The 10,238-nt window shown below is 36.1% G+C and overlaps 1 protein-coding gene across 1 annotated transcript in view; it reads left to right on the top strand.

Annotated features, from left to right (window-relative positions):
* Positions 1-2,901: 2,901 nt before the first annotated feature.
* Positions 2,902-10,238, top strand: part of slc45a4a (solute carrier family 45 member 4a) — a 59,543-nt gene continuing 52,206 nt past the window's right edge. The window contains exons 1-2 of the mRNA XM_079258806.1: positions 2,902-3,018; positions 4,238-4,314. The gene's annotated coding sequence lies outside the window, so the exon portion shown is untranslated. The remainder of the gene's footprint in view (positions 3,019-4,237; positions 4,315-10,238) is intronic.

The raw sequence follows: 10,238 nt of genomic DNA, 5'->3' as shown, positions 1-10,238 counted from the left end.
CAATCTTTAAAATGCCACAATTTTTCCTCCTTTTTAAGTATTTGTTGTAGAGGTCGGCTGAGTCATTTGCAGCCAAAGAAAAAATACTATTGTTTTTTTCATGTTTTTTTTAAATTTTTTTTTTTTTATTTTACTCCTAAAATTACCATCAGACTACTTCAACTTGAAATGCTGATTGGAAATTGACTTGAGTATTTTTAACCTCAAGGCTAATTGTGCCTCTTGAAGGAGTAAATATTTGAATATATGGATTTGAAAGTGTTTTTGTACGTTTTTGCACACTGATCACTGAGAAAATAAGGTATTTTGATGTGATGTATAAATAATTTAACACTGACAACTTTTCAGCAGAAGCGTGTGGATGTGATTCGATCATATTTGACTGGCAACAGTCCGATAATGATCCTCACACTGATACGTGTAAATTTTAATTACCAGACATTTCTGTCCTTATTTATATATATTATAAATATGTATATATATTTATATATATACATAAGTAGAAAATGAAATGTCAATTTTTTTCTTCTTTTCACCTGAAACAACCAAAATTGTTGGTTTTTATTTTCAAGAACGGGCCACAGAATACATCTTTCATTGATTATTCAGGCAGTTTGACCATTAGAAACTGTTTTCCAATGTGGATTATTTTTTTAACTGTACAGCCGACTAACAGCAATGAACATGCAAGCTGATTATGTATTTATGTTGCGTAGAACAAAAACAAAAGATGTCCAATTCCGTCAAAGGATTAACTTTATTGGATATAAGAAAACCTAAAAGAACATGCAACACATCCGGAGTGTACCTGGTTTATCACCACATGGCAGCTGGGATTCAGGACCCTTCGACTGCACAAGATAAAGCAAGTATAAAACTGGATTGATGGATTTGTGGGATAAAGATTGCTATACTCAGTCTCAATACTCCATTTAGATATATTTTATAACATATTTGTCTAAATCTCTGACATGAGGAAATAAGTAAAATGAGAGATTTTTACTGCAGACATATTCTGGACAAACCTAGACAGGCGATAAGAACTCACTAAATATATGTTTATATTTGGGTTCATTGTGACAATCTGATCCTAAAACAAAAATCCACCTGCTCCACAGAGAGACAAATGATGATTAACTGTATCAGCAGTGTTGGTTATATTTTGGTAGCGATTGCTCTTCTACTGTACATCACATCAGTTAGTTCTTTGGTGCAACATAATAATGATCAGTGATTTGCACTCTGACACACTTCCTCCACAACTCTTTTAAAATTCGTCATCTGTCATGTTGGTATCCGTTCCTTTTCTAACAAGCCTCAAAAACCAAAGGATGTTATCTTTCCAGATTTTCATGCTTAAAGTTGCAGGAAGTGTGGAAGAAGACAAAAAGCCGACAGACCATAGACTCAGAGTTCTTTAAAATCACTTTAATGTGTTTCAGTTTCTTTTAACACTAACAACACTTTTAAACATGAGATATTTACTGAGGCTGCGAGATCATCAAACGTTTCCTTATGGCTCGAGCAAGAAGTACACTGAAGTTTTGTCTGCATTTGAACCAGTGGTTGACCAGCTGTAAAATATGTGTGGATCTTTTTTTTTCTTTGTCTGTTGCTGTCTTAATAAGAGTTCATGACTGATTGTAGGGTGGAAACAATTTATAGATTGAATGATGATTGCATATTTCTAAATACATTTATGTTTTATTAAGCACAAACAACAAACAATTGCATACAAAAAGAACAAAGTAAAATGGGTTTTCATCATACTTACCAATGAATAACTAGAAGCAGCAAAAGAAAATTTAGCATGTAACTTTGTTTCTTTTTAAAATTAAAATTGGCATTTAGTTTGGACATGATTGTTCTCATGTTACATTCATTACCTTATAATTTTGAGTTCCTATTTTAGGAACTTTATATCATGGGGCCATGTTTACTTGTTCAAAAAATTCAAAATATATTTGATTAGATATATACTTTTAGACTTTACACTTTACAAGAACCTTATTAGCATTTTCATAAGTTCCTGACAACAATAGGTCAGTCAGACTCAGAATCATATAAATTACATGTAGTTTCATAAATTATTGATGAGAAAGGCAGCTTCCTTGGGTTTGGAGCTTTCACACAAAATTGGAAATCTGAATGTTTTCACTTGGACTTCCGGTACATAAAAAAAGAAAAAAAAGTAACACACACACACACACACACACACACACACACACACATATATATATATATATATATATATATATATATATATATATATATATATATATATATATATATATATATATATATATATATATATATATATATATATATATATATGTGTGTGTGTGTTATGTATGTATGTATGTATGTATGTGTGTGCGTGAGTAAAATAAATTTAAAAACCTAAGAACCTTTAAGAAGTATATTTTAAAAACCCTATAATGAAATAAAGTCATGAAACTTTTTCTGCTTTACAATTAAAAACAATATATAAAACTACATACTCCACAGTTTAATCATTTTTGCTTTATTTATATAAAAAAAAAACAAGTTTATAATTTCTAAAAAAAGAAGTTTAAAATTTATTTTTAAAAAAATTTAAAATGTATATATTTATATAAAAAAAAGTTTTTATCATCACCCAAACATTTTTATATAGCATAAAGCAGACTATAAGTAAACAATTATTTTCTGCAGGATTTCCCTTTACCAATCTTCCCCCCCCCCCCCTCCCCTCCCCCCCTTTCTATCTCTCTCTCTCTCTCCCTCCGCTTATTTATATACAGTACACACAACACAGCAATCCCTCCCGTTTATGCAAATAAGTTGTGACGTAGGCGGAAGTCAGGCACTACGTATCTTCTTCCGACAGATATTCTTTTAAAGGCGTATTTAAAGCCCTGGCTTCAGTTGCAGGAGCAGCAGACAACCTATGCAACGAAAGCTGCTGCACAGCCAAGCTACCGTCCGACCTCTCAGCGGACACAAACACCGAGTCAGCGGCTGACACGACCCGGCGAGGTGAGCGCGGCGGCCGGGTTACATAGCAGGGACGACAAGAGGACGGATTTGAAACATTTTGTAGTCGCTGATGTTGGTTGGCTCCGGCAGTCGGAATACACAGCATCTCGGGTTGCTGTTGCAGAGAGGAGGAGGAAAAGGAGGGGAGGCTTTTACAGTAGTTTCTCTAGGCCTGTGTCAAAAACAAAAAGAGGAGAGAGGCTGAAGGGACAGACAGCTGGGAATAGGTCAGCTTGCATAATTAGACTGTGGTAATTATGAAGTGGGTTTAATGAGAATTTCATCATGATATTTTAAAGTAAAGCTGTTCAGGATGATTTTTGTGACAGCAGGGCCTCAGGGTTGATATTTGGAGTTTGCACATTCACACATTTGTCATGGAGAAATCTTAATGTATCTCTACTTCTGATATTTAGTGACCCTATAGATTGTGGGGAGACCAAACCTCATGGGTCTGACAATCCCTTAATAAAGAAAAGATAAGAAGTGACCTAATATTTAACCTTCTACTCATCAGTGCTTTCCTAACACAGGCTGCTGGTGTGTTTAAATGTCATCACTGGAAATTTCCACATGCCTGAAATTTGTATTATAAATGACTAAAGCTGTTTCTGAAGCAAATGTTGAAGAAACTGAAGTTTGAGTCTCTTCTTTTTGTTTTCTTTTCTATAAGGACATCTTAGGTTTAGGAGATGTATCTAAGATATTAGATCTGGCTCACTGGATGTTTGAAAAAAAATGGCTCTCAATATGTACATTATTTATTTTTGCCCCTGATGGTGGTCATTTGCTTGTACTTAAACAGTACACCACCACCTTTAAGTGAAAATGCAAACAAATTTTGTTTATCTTAGATGGTGTTGTTTTTTTTAGTATGCCTTTTTCTGATCGGACATGCTATTTGGAGTTTCTAGTAGGTAGAGCTGAGAAACTTTTTATACACGACCCTACTTATATTTCTATACTCAAGAAGAAAAGAATCTGTTTTATTATCTGAATTTAAGAGCTGCAGCTAGAAGGGTGTGATGCAGGGGTGGTTATATGGCCTCTAGTCTGATGGGAACTGCTGATTTATTTAGGTGCACTTGCTGTTCTGTTGGGTGCTGTATTGATCTAATGTACAGTGTTTGCTGATGTAGTGTGTGTGTGTGTGTGTGTGTTTGTGTGTAGAATGTGCTGATTTGTTTTTGTTCTAACTCTTTCTTTTCTGTGTTTTTAGGCACGACTGCTTAACATTGCAGCCTGGACCAAACGACAACGTCTCAGAGACATTTATGAAGCTTTCAAGGCCTTTTGGTGAGTCACCCGTGCATTCTTACACAAAAAGGCAACAGCAAGCATTTGTTTAATTTATTGCCTCCTTTTGTATGCGTGTCTGTGTGTGGTATTTTACTGAATGCAATTTAAAAATCTGCACAGAAACATGAAGTGGTCCAAACAGAAGAGCTAAACCATCAACAAATGTTTTGTATCCAAGTCTGACTGGTTTCTTTACGGCATGAAACCACAACCCAGACAAACAAAACAATACTGAACAGAAGTAAAAACCTGTGCTTTGTTGTGATTGGTCATGGATTGAACATATCTGCACAGTGACATTATAACTTAAAAATATTTTCAGGGTTTTAGTTTTATTGTGATGCAGTTTAGGTTTCATTTTGCAAGCAGGGAACCAGCTTGTTCGGCAGAAATGAAAGCAGTCAACTTCCTCTCAATCACATCTTACATGACTGTCAACTGCTGCTGTGTCAGCATCAGGTTATTACAGCTATGTACACACAAGCAAATGTGTGCAAATTGTCATGAGATGGAGACAAGTAACACAATCCCAAGGACACAAATATATATTTCCCATGAATATAAATCGGACACAAAGAGAACTTTTTGCTAGCCACACAGGTTGGTAGTTTTGATGCAGAAGTAGATAGTATTTCCATAAACAAAACCTAAACAGGGTCTGAGTTTGCAGTCTGTCAGCTCAGTTTATAATAACAATGAGTATAAATGCATTAGATATTGTAACAGCATTACCCAGCAGTCAAACAAGCACACCTTAAATTAAATAAACAATAATGATAAAAAAAAACTCAGTCCCAGGGGGTCAATTAAAAACTGCACTGTGGAACAGCCCACTTGCTGTGACTCCAGCGCTGCTTCCACATCACGTGAAAGAGCTTTAACTCATCGTGAAAGCTGAGTCAGTTTACAGGTTCCTCAAAAATGGCATGACCTGCCAAAAAGAGATGTGGCTGATGACAAATACACTATCAGAGATTATTAACCCCAAATGCTGATCTGGAATTTAGAAAGTATGGACTGTCCTGTGAAAATGTCCAAGAAGTTCCAAGCTGTTCTGGCTGATATAAAGTGTCTATTCAAGGAGCCAGTGTAACATTTGGGAAGTTCCTTCAATCATTTCCCTTTGCTGTGACAAACTACAGAAAGTCAGCAGCAGTTTGTGTGTACTATCTAAATATGATGCCTCTCTGAGCTCCCAGTTTAGCAAAGCGCAAAGACATAAAACAGCTGGAAAGAGATTAGTCCTCGCTCATTGTGAGGGTAAAAGTAATCTCAGAAGCACTTCTCTTCAAGCATCTAAGTTTAAAAGGAACTTTGTTTTCCAGGTGCTCTTGGGACAATTTAACAGGGTCATTTCAGGGTGTTTGTCTAATGCAAACACGCTGGTTTATGGTAGTCCGAGAAAGGTTTTCTAATTCGTGGAAAAATGAAAAATTTCCAGAAAGATTCTTTTAAAAATCCAACGCAACCCTTCGTTTTTGTTCTTGATTCCACCATAATGCGAAGTAATACTTTGTGTTTCTGCCTTTCTCTCCATGCTTTTCTCCATCCATCACATGCACTAATGGAAACCCTTGCATTGTGTTCTGCGCCCTGATCGTGCGTGTCCCTATTGTGTTATTGTGTGTTGTGGTGGTTTGTGCCTGAAGGATGAAGGGGACGAAAGGCGTGAGCCAGTATGTTTTCTCACTAGTGAACAAAATTAAATGCTTTGGTGATGATGTGCTTGTGTTTTTCTTCTTGCTTACATTAGTAACCTCCTTTTCTCCACCAGATTTTACACACTCACTTGTTGCAGCTGTAAATGCTGTTATGTTGACGTGAATCTAGCTCATTCAGTTTTTCTTTTTTATTTTTGATCTTCGGTCAAAGATTAGAGAATGGATTATTGTTGTTGTCTTGTCAAAGGAGAAAGTTGAATTCTTGTCTTGATTTGTTAGTGATTGTGGAAAGGCGTGTTTGTTTGCTTTGCTAAAAATGTATGGAGCCTATCAGCAGTGGAGGATGCATGGTTGGTTGGTTTTGTATTGATGGAGGACTGTTATCAAAGTCCATATATGGCTGTATGGTATCTGGCCCCGGCTCGAGGTTAGTGCAACAGTTTGTAAGGCATTACTTTTCTTCATGTCATTGCTCAATCACTATAACTTATCAGCCATTAAATTGCATCTAAAAGCTTTTTTTTAATTGTTCCAGGTATTTTAACACAATGCCTAACAGTCAAAAGAAAGCTGTGTTTTGTGCTGATGTTGTCACTTGGATGCTTTGAGGAGCTGAGACAAAAGATGGAACATTCGTTATTTCGAGTGAAAAATATGCTGTCCAATCAATGGCACGACAGTCCATTTAGTAGCAAGTCAGGAGCTTTTCATCTTATCATTTAGATCTTTCTTAGCAGATGGAGTTTTTGTTTCTGTTTTTAAATACTGCAAAATTTGATTTCAAGCTTTTTTTTTTTTTTTTATTTATCTATTTTTTTTATTTTAGCCAGCATAAGGGAAAAGTCCCCAAAGCGTCAGCCTGGGCTCTCAGAAATGTATGACCAATTAGAATGAATTACGTGAAATGTGACAAAGGCATGTTGTGTGTTGCGCTATATTGCTATTAAGAAAATTAACAGGGTCCATTTTCACCTTTATTTTTGTACACATCCATGTATAAATAGATCTATTTGTAGGAATATATTTATCAACAGTCTCCTTCATTATGATGTTTACATGGATGATGAGTTGCCAGGACAAGAAGTTGTCCTTAGATTTAGGTCACACAACAGTAAAAGTAGATTTTTTTTTCCTGATGAAGTCAAGCTTCCCAAATCATATTTTTTCCCTAACGTTCTGTTGTCAAAATATCAAAACCAAAAACTACAGAATAAATTAAGAATAATCTAAAGTACTAATTCAGTAATGCAGAACATCGAGGCAAGAAGTTCACAAATAATGATTTTTATGTGCAAGATGGACCTCAGTCTCCTGGGTGAAAGGCCTATAATTTGTACTTCCAAATGCTGGCATGCAATTATTTTTGGAAATGGACAAATTTCTGAGCAGAAATGTTGTAAACATTATGAAAACATAAAAACTGTCACATTGACTAGTATCACATGACCCAAGTTGATGGGAAGTGACTCAAATAGCATCAGTAATGTCAAACCAAAACAGGGATACACTGGTGCCATTTATTTGATCCGATTCATGACTTCTTGGTCTGTTCCTTCCCCTGGAAATTTTTAGTTGAGAACAAAGTTCTTCGATGTCACTTTTCTCGTTCATTAAGTTAATTCTCTCTGATCAAAACAATTAGGATGTAAATCATCTGTGCTCTGCAGTATTCTTTGTTTGTTTGTTTTGTTTTTAAGGGTGAACTCCTGTCTTGTAATGTACTCATAATCATGTGGGAGGAATTCCATAATCCTCCTAAATGCAAAAGCAGCCAAATCAGCAACTTCCAGAGTGACTTCTTAAAACAAAGTGTAAACACCGAGTTGGAAGGGATTTCTGTCAATACCCTGACCTTTCATGTGATTGCTTCCTACAAGAAGTTACAGTCAAAGTTTGTTTTGGGTTTTTTTTTCCCCCGATGTAGCAAAAGGACATTGATCAAATTTGGCACATTGACGCTCTTGTTTGGGTGCTGTTGCTCAAGGTCAACTTTAATCCATTTATCAGTTTTCTGCAATGAAGCATCTGCATTACATTTAAGTAATCCATTTAAGTGTCTGTCTTCAAAGTTCTCCAAAGTCATAGCGTGAGTGTGTGTGTGTGTTTACTTTGTCCACAATCACATTCCCATCTTTACTGGTCCAAATACTAAATGAAACCCCACCTTCTAATTAAATTACCAAAAAGCTGACAGCATCCCAGGCATTACTGGCAGTGTTTTTGTGGTACATCTTGGCTCTCTGGAGCATTTTGAGCCAAGTAGACACACCCTCCTTCTCACACACTTATCTCTCTTGTTTGCTGCGTCACACTTGCAGTTTACCTTAAACTGTTTGAGTATGGTTTGTGAGATATGGGATTTGTGTCTTGACATGTGCAAAGCAGCTGTCGATATATTGATTTACTTTTTCTATGTCATGTATTTGGAAAGGATGATGACTACCTTCCTGATGCTGCATTTTTAATTTTGATGTCAGTTTTGTGGACATTTGGAGCATAAAAATGACCTCAAGTAGGACGTACAATATAAACGAAATCCTGATCTTAAAGTGAGTTGTTTCTAATTTATTATTGCGTAGGAAATATTAAATTTTCTTGCATTTTTTTTATTTATAAAATGTAAGGTTAATATTTCCTGAAGTCTAGGGTATTTTACTTGAGGAGTCAGCTTACTGTCACTGAAAGCTAACGGAGCATTTATTCATATTTCTGCTTAAAGTTACTCGTACATTTACTGATTTTCCAACAATACCCTGATGATATCAGCTTTGGATGTGAGTTTCTCCAGACTGTGCTGTCTGAATGGGTCAGCACACATACAAGCAGTCTGGTGTCTTGGTCAGACAAGGACAGAACATAACTGGCGGTGTGCCAGTACTGTCATTGACACTGTTGGCTATACTGCACTAAAAGTAATAGAGATACACTTGCTCAGTTTTTGGGCTGGGTTTTCCTGCAACAGAAAAACAAAGTGGGACCAGTACACTTTTAAACAGTTTTATAAATATAAAGATAAGTACATGCATGTAGTCATTTTTTCCATTAAACAGTTAAGTGAGGTTTGTGTCTTTATTGGTTTTTGACAGCATTTTTATGCTGTTAGTTATTTTTCAGGGTTGTTTTGGTAAAGTGAGGCATGACTATGACTCACCACAGCCTGCATGGTCCCAGATTGATTCGAACGCTGCTTTTATCATGCTACAGCTGAAGCACAACTGGAAGGATGTTGCAGACTCTCATTTGACTCTCATAAACTTTGACTTCTGATGTTGGGACTTGCTGAAATGCTTTTAAAAAAATGTGCATTATTTGCTGTACATGGCATTTATTGTCCGATGCAACACTTCACAATTTGTTGTTGTTGTCATGTTTGCTCGAAGCAGTAAATACACGGGGGTAGCTGGGTCATGTTCAATGAATCTATTTTGCGTGCTGAAATGGTTTAGGCTTGTTAATGTGCTTTGCTTTTATTCATCACTGACACAAACATCAGTGGAATTAGATCCCTTTTATGTAACTCAAAGTAGACTTTGATACTGAGTTTTTTTTCCCCCCAACTTGTTGACAACTACTTTTGGGATACATACTTGAAAACAGATAATATTTTTCAGGAAGAGGATTTCATTTTATCACACTAGAATGACATCTACTGTCATGTTACTGGTTTCCTCATCAGTTAAGGGTTCTGTGGTTAATGTGTGGTGTCTGAAGGTTTGGTCACATGTTTGCATGCAAGTCAAGCAAAATGGATGTGCAACACATCATTCTGTGGTCTGGCTGAGAAAGGGCATGCAAGTTTAGGACCAAAACACAGAAAAACACTGGACAAAAATCAGGTGGAAGCTTAAACAATCACCTAAAGGTTGATTAAAATTAATAAGAAGCAAACAAAGCTGGTAGTCTAAGTTATTTCTATAGCACAACACTGCTCTGTGGAGCTGTTTAAATAATAATTGGCAAGTATTTGCACAAAGTTGTAAAATTTGTCATTGGAAATTTAGCACTTATCAGCTGGAGAGTTTAGGTGTTGTTTTCATTTGGGCTTTATCTGTGTCAAGCATGAGTGTGTATAAAAGTTTGCGTGAATGCAGTGGAATATTCCACTATGCATGGGCAGTGGGAAAACATACCATCATCAGGTGTCATGTGATCCTCAACATGTCTGTGCATGCAGTCATCATTCTTTTGGCTCAGAGCTAAATGTGCTGATGTGAAACAATCATGTTGGTTACAAGATAAAAACAAGTGTGCAAATGGCTA

Source organism: Telmatherina bonti (assembly GCF_933228915.1).
Source record: "Telmatherina bonti genome assembly, chromosome: 19".
NCBI lineage: Eukaryota > Metazoa > Chordata > Actinopteri > Atheriniformes > Telmatherinidae > Telmatherina > Telmatherina bonti.
This window is presented reverse-complemented; position numbering and strand designations above follow the sequence as displayed.